This window comes from Podarcis raffonei, chromosome 14 (assembly GCF_027172205.1).
Source record: "Podarcis raffonei isolate rPodRaf1 chromosome 14, rPodRaf1.pri, whole genome shotgun sequence".
In the NCBI taxonomy this organism is placed as follows: domain Eukaryota; kingdom Metazoa; phylum Chordata; class Lepidosauria; order Squamata; family Lacertidae; genus Podarcis; species Podarcis raffonei.
Window position 1 is genome coordinate 16,872,837 of NC_070615.1, and position 19,286 is coordinate 16,892,122.

The window sequence follows — 19,286 nt, forward strand, 5'->3', positions numbered from 1 at the left end:
GGCCATCTCACTTGTCTTCTTGGCACCTACCGAAAGCCTTCCCCTTCCAGAAAACCTTTTAAGTTGAGTTATTTTCCCATCTGCATCTGTACTGGATTTATTTTAAATATGTTGTTATTGCATTATCACTTGTTGTTTGCCAACAAGTGCAAGATATAAATTTCATTAATGAATTCTGTGGAACTCCCTTCTGGCTGAGATCAGACAGGCCAACTTCCTGTTTGGTGAACACACACACACACACACACACACACACCACCCTTCCTACTGACAGGGACTCAAGGTGATTTACAGGTAAAAATAAGAACAGCTAAAAACATAGAAAAACAATAATTAAAAACAAATATTGATGGAATTAAATCTCTCTCTCTCTCTCTCTCTCTCTCTCTCTCTTTCTCTCTCCTAAAGAAAACTACAGTAGTACCTCGGGTTAAGTACTTAATTCATTCCAGAGGTCCATACTTAACCTGAAACTGTTCTTAACCTCAAGCACCACTTTAGCTAATGGGGCCTCCTGCTGCCGCCACACCGCTGGAGCACGATTTCTGTTCTTATCCTGAAGCAAAGTTCTTAACCTGAAGCACTATTTCTGGGTTAGTGGAGTCTGTAACCTGAAGCGTATGTAACCTGAAGCATATGTAACCCAAGGTACCACTGTATACAAATACAATAAAAACAGCATAACACTGTATTCACTTGCCAGCAAAAGGACAACAAGGAGGGAGCCAGTCTATCTTCTTTAGGGACTGAGTTCCAAAGTCTGGGAGCAGCTTTTTAAATGTCAACAGGCATTTTAAGGAAACTTTTCCAATTTCATGGTTATTCTCTCTCTCTCTCTCTCTCTCTCTCTCTCTCTCTCTCTCTCTCTCTCTCATACACACACACACACACACACACACACACACACACACACACACCCCGCTCTAGATCATCAGTACAATAAGTTGACTCTGCAGACTCAAAAAATAAAGATTATCTCCATTTGAATTTCCTTACTCTGTGATGAATCTTAGCAATCTCTTGCAAAGGCCAGTGTCCGTCAGGTCCAAGCCACTTCGCAAAAAGGAAATAGTGTTTCCTCTCTCTCTCTTTCTCTCTCTTTCTTCTTCTGCGTGGGTGAATATATTCGACCTATATCAAGTTGAAGAGGTAATTCCCTACCTGACAACTCACTGATAATGTAGCTCACACAACCTGGCACAGTATTTACTGATCCACATCCCTAACAGGAATGAAATGCTATGATTCATTTCATCTTTTCCATGCGGCATTCGCAAACTGGGTGGATTATAGAAATTGGAAGTTCTTAAGCTCGACACTTTGAATGGAAATGAGCCTGTATCTGCTTATACCTTCTAATACAGAGATGGCAAGATATAAGGCTTTTCCAGTCAGCAGAAAGACTGCTGTGGATCCCAGGGAAGGGAGAACAGGACCCAGAAACAGGAGGGATGGTGCAGCGTAGGAATCCTAAACCTATAGGATAGCGGATAGAGATGAGGGAACCCTGACATTTTTGAGCCCAGAGGGCCCATTTAGAAATTGGAGTGGGGTGGGGAATTGTCATGGGCAACCATAAAATACCCATTTTACAGAAAATGCTTGGACATCTACATGCACAGACACAACCAGGAAGAATAACCTCCCTCCCAAAAGTCATAGACAAAAAAAGCAGTCATAACCCCAACCAAATAAGAAGAAGAGTTTGGGTTTGATATCCTGCTTTATCACTACCCGAAGGAGTCTCATAGAATCATAGAGTTGGAAGAGTCCACAAGGGCCATCGAGTCCAACCCCCTGCCAAGCAGGAAACACCATCAGAGCACTCCTGACATATGGTTGTCAAGCCTCTGCTTAAAGACCTCCAAAGAAGGAGACTCCACCACACTCCTTGGCAGCAAATTCCACTGTCGAACAGCTCTTACTGTCAGGAAGTTCTTCCTAATGTTTAGGTGGAATCTTCTTTCTTGTAGTTTGGATCCATTGCTCCGTGTCCGCTTCTCTGGAGCAGCAGAAAACAACCTTTCTCCCTCCTCTATGTGACATCCTTTTATATATTTGAACATGGCTATCATATCACCCCTTAACCTCCTCTTCTCCAGGCTAAACATGCCCAGCTTCCTTAGCCGTTCCTCATAAGGCATCGTTTCCAGACCTTTGACCATTTTGGTTGCCCTCCTCTGGACACGTTCCAGTATGTCAGTGTCCTTCTTGAACTGTGGTGCCCAGAACTGGACACAGTACTCCAGGTGAGGTCTGACCAGAGCAGAATACAGTGGCACTATTACTTCCCTTGATCTAGATGCTATACTCCTATTGATGCAGCCCAGAATTGCATAGGCTTTTTTAGCTGCCGCGTCACACTGTTGGCTCATGTCAAGTTTGTGGTCAACCAAGACTCCTAGATCCTTTTCACATGTACTGCTCTCAAGCCAGGTGTCACCCATCTTGTATTTGTGCCTCTCATTTTTTTTGCCCAAGTGCAATACTTTACATTTCTCCCTGTTAAAATTCATCTTGTTTGTTTTGGCCCAGTTCTCTAATCTGTCAAGGTCGTTTTGAAGTGTGAGCCTGTCCTCTGGGGTGTTAGCCACACACACACACACACACACACACCCAGTTTGGTGTCATCTGCAAATTTGATCAGGATGCCCTTGAGTCCATCATCCAAGTCGTTGATAAAGATGTTGAATAAGACCGGGCCCAAGACAGAACCCTGTGGCACCCCACTAGTCACTCTTCTCCAGGATGAAGAGGAACCATTGATGAGCACCCTTTGGGTTCGGTCAGTCAGCCAGTTACAAATCCACTGAGTGGTAGCATAGTCAAGATCGCATTTTACCAGCTTCTTTACAAGAATATCATGGGGCACCTTGTCAAATGCCTTGCTGAAATCAAGGTAGGCTACATCCACTGCGTTCCCTTCATCTACCAGGGTTGTAATTCTGTCAAAAAACGAGATCAGGTTAGTCTGACATGACTCATTTTTCAGAAATCCATGCTGACTATTGGTGATCACAGCATTCCTTTCTAGGTGCTCACAGACTGTTTGCTTAATGATCTGCTCCAGAATCTTCCCTGGTATTGATGTCAGACTGACTGGGCGGTAATTATTTGGGTCCTCTCTTTTCCCCTTTTTGAAAATAGGGACAACATTTGCCCTCCTCCAGTCTGCCGGGACTTCGTCTGTTCTCCAGGAATTCTCAAAGATGACTGCCAGTGGTTCTGAGATCACATCTGCCAGTTCTTTTAATACTCTTGGATGCAGTTCATCTGGCCCTGGAGACTTGAATACATCTAAACTAGCCAAGTATTCTTGTACTATCTCCTTAGTTATTCTGGGCTGTGTTTCCTCTGCTGAATCATTTGCTAACAAGCGGCTAACATTCTCCTTTCCCTTCCTCCCCCACAACAAACACTCTGTGAGGTGAGTGAGGCTGAGAGACTTCAAAGAAGTGTGACTAGCCCAAGGTCACCCAGCAGCTGCAGGTGGAGGAGCGGGGAAGCGAACCCGGTTCACCAGATTACGAGTCTACCGCTCTTAAACACTACAGCACACTGGCTCTCCAAAGAAAAACAAAGCCACTTTCCCAAACTTTGTGAAAAACATGCTGGGAGGGGGGAGCAGGTATACTTGATGGGGGAACAGCAACATTTAAGTTTGCTATACAGTGGTACCTCGGGTCACTTATGCTTCAGGTTACAGGCGCTGCAGGATGAGAACAGAAATCGCATGGCGGTGGTGCGGCGGCAGCAGGAGGCCCCATTAGCTAAAGTGGTACCTCAGGTTAAGAACAGTTTCAGGTTAAGAACGGACCTCCAGAACGAATTAAGTACGTAACCAGAGGTACCACTGTAATACCTGTGAGTGCGTGCTGAAGACCCTGTGAGAGGATCAAACTAGGACTGGGGAGACCAGGGTTCAAATCCCCACATGCCCATGAAGTTCACTGGGTGACCTTGGGCCAGGTACTGTCCTACCTCACAGGGTTGTTGTGTGGATGAAATGGGAGAGAGGGCGGTGAGCCAGCGGCGTAGCTAGCCGCTTGGGTGCCTGGTGCGGGGGCACGTCCTGCAGCCAGGGGTGGGCGAGCCGCCCGTGGGGGCAGGACAAGCCCCCCCAAAGCTTGGAGCCTCTCCACCGCCTCCCCCTCAGTTGTAGGGCGGCTGAGGGAGAGGCAGTAGGCAGACGCAAGTCTCACGCTGCCATTTCAGGCAACGCAGAACCTGCAGGCGCATAAGCCACCACGACACTCCCCAAAAGTTTCGTGAGTCCAGTTTTTAATTTTTTTTAAAAAAACTCATTTTGTCACACCCCCCTCAGTGATGACACCTGGGGCAGACCGCACCCACCCAACCCCCTTCCTCCACCACTACGGTGCGCTTTGTACTCTTTGGAGAAGGAGGCAGAATACAGATGCAGCAAAACAAGTACAGTGGTACCTCGGGTTACATAAGCTTCAGGTTACATACGCTTCAGGTTACAGACTCCGCTAACCTAGAAATAGTACCTCAGGTTAAGAACTTTGCTTCAGGGTGAGAACAGAAATCGTGCTCCGGCAGCGTGGCTGCAGCGGGAGGCCCCATTAGCTAAAGTGGTGCTTCAGGTTAAGAACAGTTTCAGGTTAAGAACAGACCTCCGGAACGAATTAAGTACTTAACCTGAGGTACCACTGTAATGAATGAAACTGAAAGAAGAATTGCTCATATGGAACTTACGAAGCTGATCTTAGACCACCAGATCAGACCGTTAGTCCATCCAGCCCTGTACTGACCACTCAAACTGGCAGTCATCAGGAGAAGGTATTTCCCAGTTCTGCTATCCAAGATCACCTTTTGACTTGGCGTTTCCTGAATGCAAAACAAGTGCTTTATCACTGAAATGCGGCCCCTCTGCAAATATTGATTCAGAATAAACAGCCTGTAGGTCCCTGGTGGCACAGAATTTGTAAAGTCTCCTGCCTACGGTGTAAAAACGCAATGCATCAAGACCTCATTTCGATAATTAAGAAAGATGTAGCCTTCAGTTCTTGTAACATCTACACCTTGTCAGCAGGAGGGCTCCCTCGAGGCCAGGTTTCCAGGGTCCACATGCCAAGGGGGGGGGGCAGGGGCAAAGACAGGTGGGACAACAGAATGACTCTTACCTTTGTACAGCAGGTGACATTCCAGCCCCACAGAAGTCAGCAGCTTCTATACCCAGCTCACTTCATCACTGCAACTTCCACCCAGGCAAGCAAGAGGCATGGACTGGTTGGACGCAGAGGAATGGTGGGAGGAACCAGCTGAGGAACCCCCAAAGGAAGAGGGCTCAGACCCTGGGGAATTGTGGTGGGTCAATGATGAGTGGGCAGAGGAAGAAGAGGCAGAAGATGGAGAAGAGGAAGTGCTGGAAGCTGAAGAGGTAACAAGGCTTAGTGAGCTAGGAGAGTCTATGGCAGAGAGAAGTCCAGAATCGGAGGCAGAAGCTGCAGCAAGAGAGACCAAGAGGCAGAGATGAGTCAGGTTGGTGAAGAGTCACAGATGTCTACCCCTCCTGCTGCAGCAAGCTCCCCTCCTTCCAGTCTTCCAGAACCAGAAAAGGCATGAAATGAGAGGAGCAAATACAGACATGCAGGCACAGTCTCTGATTGCTTGGGGGAAAACCCTGGAGGGTAGGAGACTTAGGCAGCTGTGGGGAGGCAGTCTCAGCACCTGCTTCATGGGGTTAAGACCTACCAGAGATGGATTGCTGCACTCGTGTGCAGATTGCTTTTTTGCTAATAAAGAGTTAACTCCAGCTTACTTGGTGTGATTTACTGCTGGCTTGGCTCCTGTCACTTTGCTTGTCTTGACCTGACTCTGCTGGACTGTGTCCACCACCCCGAAGGACCTCAAGACCCAACAGAACAGGATACCTGCTGCTTTTAAAGGTAGAACACTGTCAGCCAGACACTGGCTCCTTGTGGTACCAATTGATGTTGAGAGAAGGATCAGGAGGTATATGAGAGTGTGCCTAACAACTAACCTAACGTAGGAAGGCAAATTTTACATTTGTTGCTCCTTATTCTTTTGTTCCTGGCCCTGCGCAGCACTGGCATGTGGCCCTTGGAATGTTACCTAGAGGAGAAGGCGGCCCTCGGGCTCAACAAGCTTCTAAACCACAAGCGTAAAGCTATGTCCCAAGGCACAAATTGAGAAATCAGAGCTCGTTTCAGCTGTGGTTTGTTTTTCAGATCATCCCTAAAGTTAAATCCCACTAATAGGCTGGGGGCTGGCTATTGAATTAATGTCGCACTGACCCTATGTGCCAAGGCATCCATTTCAGTTAGCCAATCATGAGAAGCAAGTGAGCGAAATAATAAAAGAAAAAGAAAAATAGATGTGAAATATGGCTTTCTTCCCCTTCAAATAGTTCCTGTCAAGGTCAGAGTTATTGGCAGGACAGAATAATAATAACACTGGTCAACAACAAATTTGTTGTCTGCATTTTTTCAGCTGATTTAGGACGAATCTGATGCACTGAATCCAAAAATCACATTGGTTTTGCTCAGTCAGGTCAAGTTTTTGAGCTATGGCCACATGTCAATTTTTACGTTTTTGTTCACATGTACGCTTGTGTGGAGCATTTTAGAAGAAGTTGGTGGGGGTAAAATGCCATGTTGATTAATTGTTTTGATTGGAAATGATTATTTTAATGACAAGGAGTATTCAGGTCCCATAGTTCTGTGTGATTATGTCGAAAAGGGATCAGTTTGAAGTCATAAAACCTCGAAATCTTCCATAAATTGGTGCTCAGCATTACACGAAGAAGGACTGGCTTGTGCGGGAGGAACTGGTGCCTTGCAGAAAAAGGAACGTCATCAACGACCCTCTGGTGGACAGAGACAGAATACTCTTCCCACCGCTGCACATCAAGCTCGGCTTAATCAAGCAGTTCACCAAGGCTCTGGACAAGGATGGTGACTGCTTCACTTACTTGTGCCAGGCTTTTCCAGGATTGACCATGGAGAAGTTGAAAGCTGGCATCTTTGACGGTCCTCAGATCCGTCAGCTCATCAGAGATCCAGAGTTCGGAAACTCAGTGAACGAAGTGGAACTGGAAGCGTGGAAGGCATTTGTTCTGGTAGTGAAGAACTTTCTTGGCAACAATAAGGCCAGAAACTAAGCAGAACTTGTCAACAACATGCTGACTGCTTTCAGAAACCTGGGCTGCAACATGAGCGTCAAGATGCACTACCTATTTTCACATATGGACCGGTTTCCTGAGAACCTGGGTTCAATGAGTGACAAGCAGGGGCAGAGATTCCATCAGGACATGAAAGAGATGGAGACCAGGTATCAGGGTCGCTAGGACGCAGTCATGATGGCTGACGACTGTTGGACTCTGAAGAGAGACCTCCCTGCCGCTGAGCATTCCAGGAGTTCCAAGAAACAGAAGTTCAAGCCCTGAAGTTTGAAAAATGGTGGAGCAACATGCAATTTACGTGTACTTACCTTTATCAATGTCCATCATTCAGTTTACAGTAAACCTGACCTGATGGAGAGAAACGGATGCCATTTCCTGATTCAGCAGTGCAAAAATATTCTAAATCAGTTGTAGAAATCTAGACAACATTCAAAAAGTAAAAAATTGTTGCCCTATGTAATAATAATGCAACACTTACTAGAAGGCACAGGATTCTCCCTACCCTTTGCAACTGCTGCCAAGATATGAGAAACACTCTATCGGCAACACAAAAGGCAAGTTTCCCTTAATAAAAGGAGCTCTCTCCACGTTCTGGCAGTCTGAGGCTTCTCTGTTGCTTTTCCCAGGCAAGAAAGATCTCTGTGCCACCAATAAGGTAGCTGTGAGTCCTACTTGACAGAGGACAGCTCTGTGGGGAACATGAGGGCAACATCCTGGGTCCCATGTGCCATTTGTGAGCAGGGCTGGAGGTAAACGAGGCGAAGCCACAGATGTTGATCTTACCTTCGTTTGTTAGGCTAGCATCTTTATACCCCACACATCTCTCTCCATCAACGCAGGCAAGAAGCATCATCAGAGCTCAAGGACATGTTCCAGCTGGACAAAAATACCCACTGAGGGGGCAAAGCAGGTCTGGTGAGAGGCATACTCTGGGGAGAGTCCATGGGCCAAACAAAAAGTCCCATTTGGCCCTCAGTTGCCCATCCATGGACTTCTTGACATGAGCCAGTGTGGTGTAGTGGTTAAGAGCGATAGACTCGTAATCTGGGGAACCGGGTTCGTGTCTCCGCTCCTCCACATGCAGCTGCTGGGTGACCTTGGGCCAGTCACACTTCTCTGAAGTCTCTCAGCCCCACTCACCTCACAGAGTGTTTGTTGTGGGGGAGGAAGGGAAAGGAGAATGTTAGCTGCTTTGAGACTCCTTAGGATAGTGATAAAGCGGGATATCAAATCCAAACTCTTCTTCTTCTGAGTTGTTGTTGTCCCCAGTCTAAGTCTGGTTTAAAGATCAAGAACCGTAAGAAAGGACATCAGAGTAATTGGCATGGCCCTTTAGCAGCTGGCAACACCTGGACCCAGGTCACCTAATCACTCTTCCCCACCGTGGTGACAGCTTTTGCATTTTTACTTAAATTACAGTAATTATTGCAAAATGTGCATCTATTCATATCAATTAGCACATGCCACATTTATGCAAATTTGCTTTGTTTTGGGGTTTTTGGCAATAACGTTATGCTGAGTCATACTACGGTATATAGTGGGCTGTAATAGGTTCATCTAGATCAGTATTGTCTACACTGACTGGCAGTGACTTTCCAGAATTTCAGAAAGGGGGCATTTGCAGGGGATTGAACCTAAGAGCTTTTGCACATGAGGCAGATGCACTGTCAGCCCTTCCCTGCTTGGGTGTTTATGTGTGTGTGTGCTTTATATGCTTTTCTGTTCTTCATTCATTCCACCATTTACAATGCATTTCCCTGTCACAATCTCAGCCGCAGAAAGCATGTTCCTTTTCTAAAGTGGATTTGTTGCACCAGGGTAACACAGCTCTCCGATTCCCTTTAATTGTATAAGCCAACATTTCTGGGATGTGCTTAAATCCCTCCTTCAAAATGCTGACCGTCTGGTAGCAACCCAACTTTTGAAACAGAGTGAGCCAGAGAAGTTTTGAGCTGAAGGCACCTAGCCAGGGGCAGGTTCTTTCCTCTGTATCTTAGATCTGCTATACTGCTTGCCCCTATATGCTCTGCTTTGTAATACTGAGTTCGTCTTGTGATCTCTCCTTGGGAAAGGATGCCAAAAGGTGGTCCTGGAACTTCTCCCCACTCAAGGAAGTGGGGAGGACAAAAAAGAGTTTATTATTCAAGCTAGGGGCCCTCCAGGTATCCTTTCTACTGTGCATCCATGAATATTTGTGACCATGATGGTATCTGGACAGTTATAAGTCATCACACTATTGCAGTATGCTCCTGCAAAAGTTTTGGGGTGGACACACTGCTGGGTTTTCAATCAGTGCATGTCCCATAACATCCTGCTGAAATCCTGTAACTTTTTGTACTGGGTTGCTGGGTTTTTTTGCCCCATCTTCTGTTGCAATATAGTACAAGACTGCCCTTTCAGATGGCAATGATGGCAATGTTGTGGCAACATTGGGGAAGCATCACAGAGCCAACAAATAAAGCGAAATGATGTGTGAACAGTCCCGTTTAATTCCAGCATGAATGCACCATGATTGTATCCAAGACACCAGTCTGGAGGGGCCCTTGGACAATAAAGCTGCAATCCTAAGCATGCTTACTAGGAATGAACACAGAGGGACTTACAAGAAAAAAAACATATGCATAGAATTGCAGTGTAAATCCACAATAGATGCTTCATGACTCTCAGCGGCTGTTAAAAGCAGGCTCTGGATCAGGGACCCGCCGCTGCTGCTTCAAGGGACAAGTCGCCAGCTTTCAAACATGTATTAAAGAGCGCAAAATGGTAATGTGGTCCTTGGATTTCAATTTCAATTTTGTCTGATGTGCTTTCTCCTCCTGACCCCTCCACTCCTGTACTCCTTCACTGTGCACAAGCCTGGACAAAGAAATAACTTCTAATTCCTCCTCCCCACTCAAAATACAATGCATTGCAAGACTTAACCCTCCTCCTTTGCTCTCTATTGCTTGTTATGATGTGGGGAGGGGGAAGTGCTGGAAAATTGGGCTTTCTGGCTCTGCATGCAAATTATAAGGGGGTGGGGGAGAGGGATAAAGGTATAAAGCAGGCAAAGGGTCTTTTTCAAATGGTACCACGGTGATGCCATTGGGCTGATGCAAAACTAAAAATCTCCCCATCTTTCTTATCTGGTCCTCAGTGCTGTGCATCTAGCTCCTTTCCCCTCAATGGGCTGTTTGCACAGCCTCTGGCTAGGGCAAGCAAGGGACTGCAGACAGCAAAGCTCTGGACAGTGGCGTGGATGTGATGATCAGGAACACGCAGCCCCCCAGGAGGTGAATTGTGCCAAAGAGAAGAGGAGGAGGAGGAGGAGGGAGAGCCCCTCTGGCTTGACACAAGCAGGTGTCGCTCGGAAGATCAGCCCCGCTCGATCCACCGCGAGCCCAATGCAGCAAGCGATTCTGATATTGCAGCAGAGACGGTTTCCTGCAATTAGTTAGCAACTGGGAAAACCTGGCTGCTTTGTGGCAACAAAGGGAGTGGGGAGGCAGCTTCCAGACGTGGGCTGGTGTCAAGAGGAGAAGGGGAATCTCTCATTGGTCCTCTGGGGTTTCTTGGATCAGCTGGAGGAATTTCACCGCTATGCAAGGATGCTCAAAGATTCTGTATCGCGTCGACGCGTCGCAGGGAAGAGCTCGCTGCTTGGTACTCCTGGACTGAACAAGTTCTGAGAGGTTGGTAACTCTTATTTTTCCCCAGTTGTTTCCTAGAGAAAAGGGTTGCTTTGTAGCCTGCTAGCTCTGCTCACCTGTATGTACTCTGCATTTTGCAAATAGCAAAAGCTGTTGACTGTGAGACAAAACTGTGTGTATGGATTGGCACTGAAGCTCCGAGACTGTACAAGGACTTTCCCACTGAAAAACAGGCAATCGCTGAGTTCCATTTGTCAATATCCGGGAATGGCTCCTTTGATGGAGAATGAGATTCTGTATTTGACTACAGTGCCTGTGATCAGTTTCCAGTTCGTTCTACCTGAGGGTGTGTGTTGCAGGTGAATTTTGTTATAAGCTTTCATGCAAAGGATACTTCAAGCAAATACATGTTTGTGTACTGAAGCAGATGTTCAGAAATGGCATTACCAGTGTTTTGACAGAGAGTGGGTCATGGTGGGATGTAAAGTTTGTAATGGAGCAAAGAATCTGTTTCTTTTCAATGAAGCGGGAGTTGCAGAGAAGATAAGAGTTTGGATTCTAAAAGTAGGCCTGCCACAATATCTCAGCCTCAATGATTTGGGGTGTGTGTCTGTGTGTCTCAACTCTGAAACTATAGAACCCATTTTGAATTATTTTATTATGAATTCATGATATTAATTCATCATTACATCACTAAAGAGACCAACATGAGGATTTCTTTTTTAAAAAAGAACATCTTACTGCTTGAAATATGTTCATCTTTTAAAACCACACATAGCCATTTTTTAAAAAAATGTATAGAGGAAATCACACTGTTAAAGTCTCAACACAATGAAAGTGAATGGTCTGTATTTATTCCTGTTACACAAATGTATTTGTTTTTGCTGCCAAAATTCAGCAAGGAGCATTAAATATAACAATAACGTTAGTCTTTCGAATCTATTTTTGTGAAGGGAATGCTATTTAAAACTTCTCATGAGCTTTACAGCCTGAGTCTGTGCCTGTTTATTGGAATACAAATGCCTCTGTTTTCTGCAAAGCTTATTCCAAAGTAAATATTCACACGATTGCAGATGGATTCTCTCAAGAAGTAATTGTAGTGAGAAACTACACCATCAAGGGCTTATAGCTATGTCTTCTCATATACTGTGTGTATAACTGGTTTCTTTTTTTTAATTAAGTGGTTATAAGGAAGTTTTTAATAGCTTTTCTCCTGTGATGGTGAAATAAGAAAAGGTTTCCCTTTCAAATGGGACTTTGTATATAGCCCGGTCTGACAAAACCCATTAAACTGCAGAAAAAGAAAAAGTCAGACATTAAAGTTATTCCACTGCAACAGTGAAAGTAACAATGAGAAAGTAGAAAGGGTGATAATCTGAATCTCAATGGACCTTCTCCTCATCTGTTGCAATGGAATATGTTAATTTCCCCTAGTCCAGATTTACTGAGTTGATTCCACAGAATCTGGTGACATTTTGTACAGTCCTGTGGAACCACAAGTTTAGTTGCAATGCACCTGTGGTTAGAACTGCAGCCTTGCTTGCAGACGGGGTCAGATTGAATCCCTGGCATCTCCAGGTAAGGTGGAGAAAGTAATCTAGAAACCCCCGAGAAACCTTGCCAGCCTGTATAGAGAATATTGAACCAGGTGGATGAATGGTCTGAGTATAAGGCACTTTCTTATGTTCCTTTCATTTGGAGAAGAGGGAGCGATTAGCTCAGTGGTAGGGCATTTGTGTTGCATGCAAGAGGTCCCAGCTTCAATCTTCAGCTGGACCACATAGGCAGAGCTTTTGCCAGCTGGTGTAGGCAATGATGGAGCTAGAGAGATCCACTGCCTGGCATAGTATAAGGCAACTTTCTATGTCCTTATCTACCCACTCATAATCACACAGTGCACACTCAACACATGTCGTTAATTCCTTTAAGAGGTAGCAATGGATGACCATGAGTTAAATGGATTCATCTAAGAGGAACATGGTACCCAGATAAGACTTTCATGTTCAGAGGCAGCACACCTATGAACTGTGGGCATTGGGATGAGAAGCAGAAGATGATGCCCAATTCCTCGATGCCCTTAGCTTCTCAGAGATACCAGGATGGCCAGGGTTTGGATGCTGCTTAGATGCAGGATGACAATATACAGCAAAATTTTATGCACGCCTAGCCAGAGGTTAATCACATTGCCTTCAATGGGGTTTACTCCCAAGTTAGGGATGCAGGAGAAATTTGATTGAAAATGCATTTCAAGCCGAACCCATCAAATCCACACTTTCCGAAACTATTTATGAACAAAAACACAGCTATCCTTCAAAATTCGCCCTTATCCGAATTTGCGACACAGTTTCCCAGCCAACATTTAGAAAAATGGATATATCAAAGGAAGGTGTGCATAACAAATGAATATATTAGTGAAAATAACCTACAAGAGTCATTCTATTAAGGAAGGTTGCTTGCCAAAAATGGGTACATTGGTCAAAACTGCATAAACAAGTGTGTTTAATATGGAAAATTCACACTAAAAGGCTGATGAATTTTTATCATATATATATATATATATATATATATACACACACACACACACACACACACACACACACACACACACACACATATATATAATCACAAAGGGCTGCAACATCCGGAGAACTGAATTTAAAATTGGAAAAATGAGAAACCTAGTGAACCAAAATGGGCAGATCTTTCCATCCTTACTGCCATTTTTGTAGGCATGGGATTGCAGCTTATCGTATTGCACAATACATTAACGTGCACAAGGGTCTCTGAATGTGCTTCATACATTCAGCAGTGAATAACCATTTAACATACATTTTATCAACGGGTTTTATTGATTAGGGCAGGGAGGAGAAATGTTTAGCCCTCCCACTCCCATCATTCATAGGTCATTATATTTTTGGTAATAGTTTTGTCGGTGCTTAGAGGTTTTATTACAATCAAGCAAAATATAAAATTTGTTAAATAAATAAATAGCTTGCTGGGGGCTGGGGGGAGTCCCACAAAAGTTGGATGTCCCCCTCCCTGAGTTGCAAGTAGATCTGATTCAACATTTCTCAGAGGTCTTTTTATGGAGATAAAGTTTTCTCCCTCTCCCCCCATCTCGCTCCAGAAAAAAGGTGGTCACTGGGCAGAATATTCTCCACCATGTTTTGTGGTGGTGGTCATTTCACAAAAACGATACCCTTAAAATGATGCAAGGTTTGGGGAGTTTGTAGAGGAAGCAAAATAGCTGCCAGGCCACCAACGCCGTTGCTGATTCTCTCCTTCATTGAAGCGGCAGCGAAAACAAACCTTAGTTTTTTAAGAAAAAACAGCAATAACTGTCACTGCTACTGGTGAGCCTCCATCTTTGAGAAAGTGCTGGAGAGTTTCTCCTTCTCCTGGAGAAGTTCAGTGAAATGGCACGCCCAATTTCTCCACCCACAAATAGGTTGGAAAATTTTGATAGAAAGGGCCACAGCTCAGTGTTGGAGCATCTGCCTTGCCTACAAGGAGTCCCAGGTTGAGTTCGCAGCATCTCCAGGTAAAGTTGGGAGAGAACCCTGCCTGAAACCCTGCAGCAGGCTTCCTCAAACCCTCCAGATGATTTTGGCCTACAACTCCCATGATTCCTAGCTAGAAGGGCCAGTGGTCAGGGATGATGGGAACTGTAGTCTCAAAATATCTGGAGGGCCGAGGTTGAGGAAGCCTGCCCTGGAGAGCTGTTGCCAGTCAATACAGAACTAGATAATGATATGAGTTGATATAGAGCCACTTCCTATGTTGCTATGTTCATGAGTTCATTTGTCCATAGCTCCAATAACAAGGGAGGAGTTCATGGTACACCTTTAGACGCCAGGCAAAAATATCCCTTTTCAACCCTTGACCTGATCAACATCCAGGGCTGGATTTAGGTTTGATGAGGCCCTCAGCTACTGAAGGTAATGGGGCCCTTTATATGTCCAGCTGTCCTTTGTCAACAACAAATTGTCACTGTTTTTTGTGTTGAATATATGCTATATGGTAATTTATGGACCTAATAGGTATCTAAAGCCATTTGCACATAACAAAATATGTATTTTATCAAAGTAATTGTTGAACTGAAATACAATTAAGAAGAAGTATATTAATAGTGAAATACAAATAAGAAGTATATTAATAGTGGAAAAAAATTTAAGCTCTAACTTAAAATGATTTTTTATTCATAACAAATTTAATAATGCAAACACATTGGCATTTGGCAATAACAAAAGTTTCTTTAGAAACACAATTTACAAAGGCTCATAATCTAGTCTCTAGAAACTTGCTATCATCAGGAGTGGCAGGGTAGATGGGCAGAGGAGATGGGGTCTTTTTTGTGGTGACCCCAAGATTGTAGAACACTTTCGAGGAGAGGTCCACCAGGTGTCATCTTTGCTTGCTTTTTAATGGACAGTTAAGAAGGTACCTATCATTTTCTAGCAGGTTCTGGGCCTGTGATCGCTTACTTCTTTTATTTGGTTACAAACAGCTTGTTGCTAATGCTACTTGTTTTTGTTACAGCATCTTAAATGTTTCTACTGTATGTCGGGCGGTTGTCTTTTCTGGGCAGGAAAAAAATAGCTATAAATCTACTGAAAGAAAATTAAAATAAATAATGCAGGCAGAGGGAAAGAAAATTGGTGAGATTGTAGACTAATGATTTATTGCTATAGATAAGTGAAAAGCATTTAATGAATTACTGAGTGTGGTGGGGAAGGATTTCCCCCACCAAACAGAGGATTTTCCAGTTCAAAGCTCTGCCTTCAAGCCAGGGCATCATCATTATTTATTATGCTCACATCCCATCCTCCTTCAATAGGCTCAGAATGGTGAACAATGAGGTTTCCCCCTCCATTTTATCTTCACAACAACCCTTTGAGGTAGATTAGACTGAGAAATAATGTATGGCCCAAGGTGAACCTCTGGGTCATGTCCCTTTCTGCCTCTTTGACTCCAGATAACAAAATTAAAGCTCCCACTTTTAAGCTAGCCACTATTGACCGTAGTGTCAGAATCCAAGAACTATGGTTTGTTTATTTTTTTATTTTTTAAAAAATAATTTTTATGAACCGACCAATCAAATCAAATCAAATAACATCATATAAATTCCGAATTACAAAGCCGAATTTTAAATTTTTGTTGAGGGGACCCATATTTCAAGTTCTGAAAGGGGATTCTGATCATCTTCTTGCTGCTGCGTTAATATCCACAAATCAATCCAAATAATGTTCATAATTCTATCCAGTCTTATCTTGCTGTTTCCACATCTCATCTTATTCATATATTTTTCCTTCTTTTCTTTACGATCTCTTCTGATAATCTTCTTAAGCTGACAAACACCAATTATAATCCTGTGTGAATTTTCCCTTCAACCAGTCCTCATATCAGATGGTTTCCATATATCATCACTTTCATAAATAACATCACTTTCCATCATTAACACGTAAATCTGTCACTCTTAAGTCCCTCTGAGGAGTATCACCCACAATATAACAACAGCTCTGTTCCTCCTCCCAGACTTAAGTCCTCCAACAGAACTAGCCAACATGGCGACGGTATTTTTTACTGCGTCATTCCAAAGCTCTTATAATTTTCACGGTCTTCTTGAAACATGCTTTGGTTAGTGAATTATCTCCACACAGTCTTAAATCCACAGCTTAAGTCATTAAAACGACATTTCTGACTTGTGATGGGGGGGGGGATTCTTGTTTAATCACATAGAGGAAAGAAAGGAAAGTTTTTCCCCCTCCCCCATCAGTCCCTTTGCCATACCGAGTCTTGGCGTATCTTCTCATGATTTACTCTTGTTCCTCCGACTCGTCTTGTTTTATCAGAGATTTCTTCTTTTAGCAGTCTTTACTCCCCCTCCTTCCTTGAAATATGTGCATTCGCTTGATCCTAATTGTTTCTTTTGAAGTTCTTGCAGCTAGCGGCGCAGATCAGAGACGGCGTCCAGGAGTGCCGAAATCCCACAGGAGGGCATTGTGCCTAGTGCCCCCATCCCCACAAATTCGGGGGTGGTATAGGGCACAGCAGGCAATGGCAGCCCCCCCCACAACCTTGGGGGGGTAGGGAGGCTATTTTACTCCCATCACAGCCTCCTAATTACCTTGTGTGGGTCGGAGAGATGTTATTGTCAGCCATCTTCCGATGCGCCCCTAGTGGCCCCTCTGGAACTATGGTTTGTTTAAACCAGGGATGAGAAATCTATGGCCCTCCAGCTATTGCTGGACTACAGTTCCCATCATTCTTGGCTGTTGGCCATGCTGGCTGGGGCTGGTGGGAGTTGGAGTCCAACAACATCAGGAAGGCACTGTGTTGGCTGCTCCAGGTTTCATATCTTGGGTTTAACCATGGTTTACAAAGCACCAAGTTCAGATATATGGTATCCTGTAGGCCAGAGCTTTCCATGTTGGTGGCTTTTCGTGATGGTGACACACTTTTTAGACGTGCGTCATTTCGCGACACAGTAATTCAGTTTTACTAGCAAACCGGAGGTTAAACTAACCCCTTTCCAGCCCCGGGAAGAGCGTGGGGGGTGTTCACGAGAGACACTTACACACTGCAACTGACACACTAATGCATGGGTAGGCAAACTAAGGCCCGGGAGACAGATCCAGCCCAATCACCTTCTAAATCTGGCCCGTGAATCAGCGTGTTTTTACATGAGTAGAATGTATCCTTTTATTTAAAATGCATCTCTGGATTATTTGCGGGGCCTCCCTAGTGTTTTTACATGAGTACAATGTGTGCTTTTATTTAAAATGCATCTGTGGGTTATTTGCGGGGCATAGGAATTCGTCCATTCCCCCCCCTCCAAAATATATCCCAGCCCCCCACAAGGTCTAAGGGACAGTGGACCAGCCCCTGCTGAAAAAGATTGCTGACCCCTACACTAACGTGTCATGACACACGGTTTGGAAAGCTCTCCTGTAGGTAGTTTAAAAGTGGACGCTTCCAATCTTTTCCTCCAGTGTGTGAAAGAGAAACAAAACAAGGAAAGAAATATGCAAGCCCAAGACTCGGGCAGGCTCATTCATTTGCTGGGGCAAAACTATTGGTTTCCTGTTATGTCTGAACAGAGACTAGCTGCCTAAAAGTTGCAGTTGTACGCGCATACATATAACAACTTGCGGTCTTTGGAGAAGGGAGTGTGACGTAATAATCATTTTTCATTCCAATTCTGTTACTGAACGTTAGGGAACTTCTGGGTGATTTTACAACCATCTGGAGTCTTTGGCTCCCAAGAGATGTTTTAGCAATTCTTCTTTAGCTAATTAAACCTGCATGCATCCGTTATCATTGCTTTTCCTCCTCAATTGCAAAGTTTGCTGTTCCATTCTTTCCAATGAGGCAACTCACTTCAACCCCCTGCAACTGCATTTAATGCTACAGTCCCCCCCCCTTAAAAGCAAAAATAAAAATATCTCTAGACAGGGTGTGTTTCAAACAGCAGTGCAGTAATGTTCAAGGAGCATTAAAGGGCTCCCGCTGAACACTTTCCAAATGTTGCTGACTGAGCAGTTTCCCCTAAAGGGAAGCAAAAAATAATTTACTCTCCATTTTCTAAGCGAAAATTGTAGCATCGCTCAGAATAACAGTTCATGTGCAAAAAAAGGGTGGGGGGAATTAGGGAGAGTATAGAGGAGTGATTGCTAATGATTCCTGAGTTGAATGCCTCACACGACCATGAACTGACCTTCAGGGAACTGAGGAAAAACCGCCTGTATTTCCTATGGGTGCTTCCAATGTGAATCCCACCCGAAAACAACGGCAGTCACATGCTGGCAAACTCACGGTGTCCAATTATAGTTGATTGGGAGGTTTTTGCACAACAAACCTGCTTCACACACACAAAAATGCATTTTAAGGAAAGCGACTGGGGAATGCACCGGGAGGTGTGAGGTAACACTTGCTACGATGCAACGTTGCATAATTTCCCTACAAACGCAACAGGATGAATGCTTAGCAAACAGGCCACCTGGAAGCCCCTGAACTCTGGTTCTTTCAAGCCACAATGGTCTCTTCGTGCAAAGTGAATTCACCGGCACCTTTTACCTGTTGGCGTACAGCAAGAGCAGAGGCAGGCAACCGAGGCATGGGTGCCGGTGGTCGAAGCCCAGACAGTGGCGTAGCAAGGTCAGGTGGTACCCAGTGCGAAAAATTTCTTGTCACCCCCCACCACACACATTGAAATTATTAGAAGAAGGAAAAATACGTCTTGCTCGAATCCAAACTGCAGAGACAGACTCTCCACTATGTCAAGTTCAGCCATGTTTCATTGCATTTGTTGACTGAACTAAAAAGTTTCAATACGTATTATGTTGACTTGTTGAAGTTACCGTATTTTTCGCTCCATAAGATGCACCTAGTTTTTAGAGGAGGAAAACAAGAAAAAAAAAATATTCTGAACGAAACAGTGAATGTATGATTTTTGTGGTTCATGCTGTAGCCACAGACATGTGATTTGA

The 19,286-nt window shown here is 44.4% G+C and overlaps 1 protein-coding gene across 1 annotated transcript in view; it reads left to right on the forward strand.

Moving 5' to 3' along the window:
* The first annotated feature begins 10,227 nt into the window (after window positions 1-10,227).
* Window positions 10,228-19,286, forward strand: part of CTXND1 (cortexin domain containing 1) — a 34,736-nt gene continuing 25,677 nt past the window's right edge. Inside the window, exon 1 of the mRNA XM_053365483.1 lies at window positions 10,228-10,839. The gene's annotated coding sequence lies outside the window, so the exon portion shown is untranslated. The remainder of the gene's footprint in view (window positions 10,840-19,286) is intronic.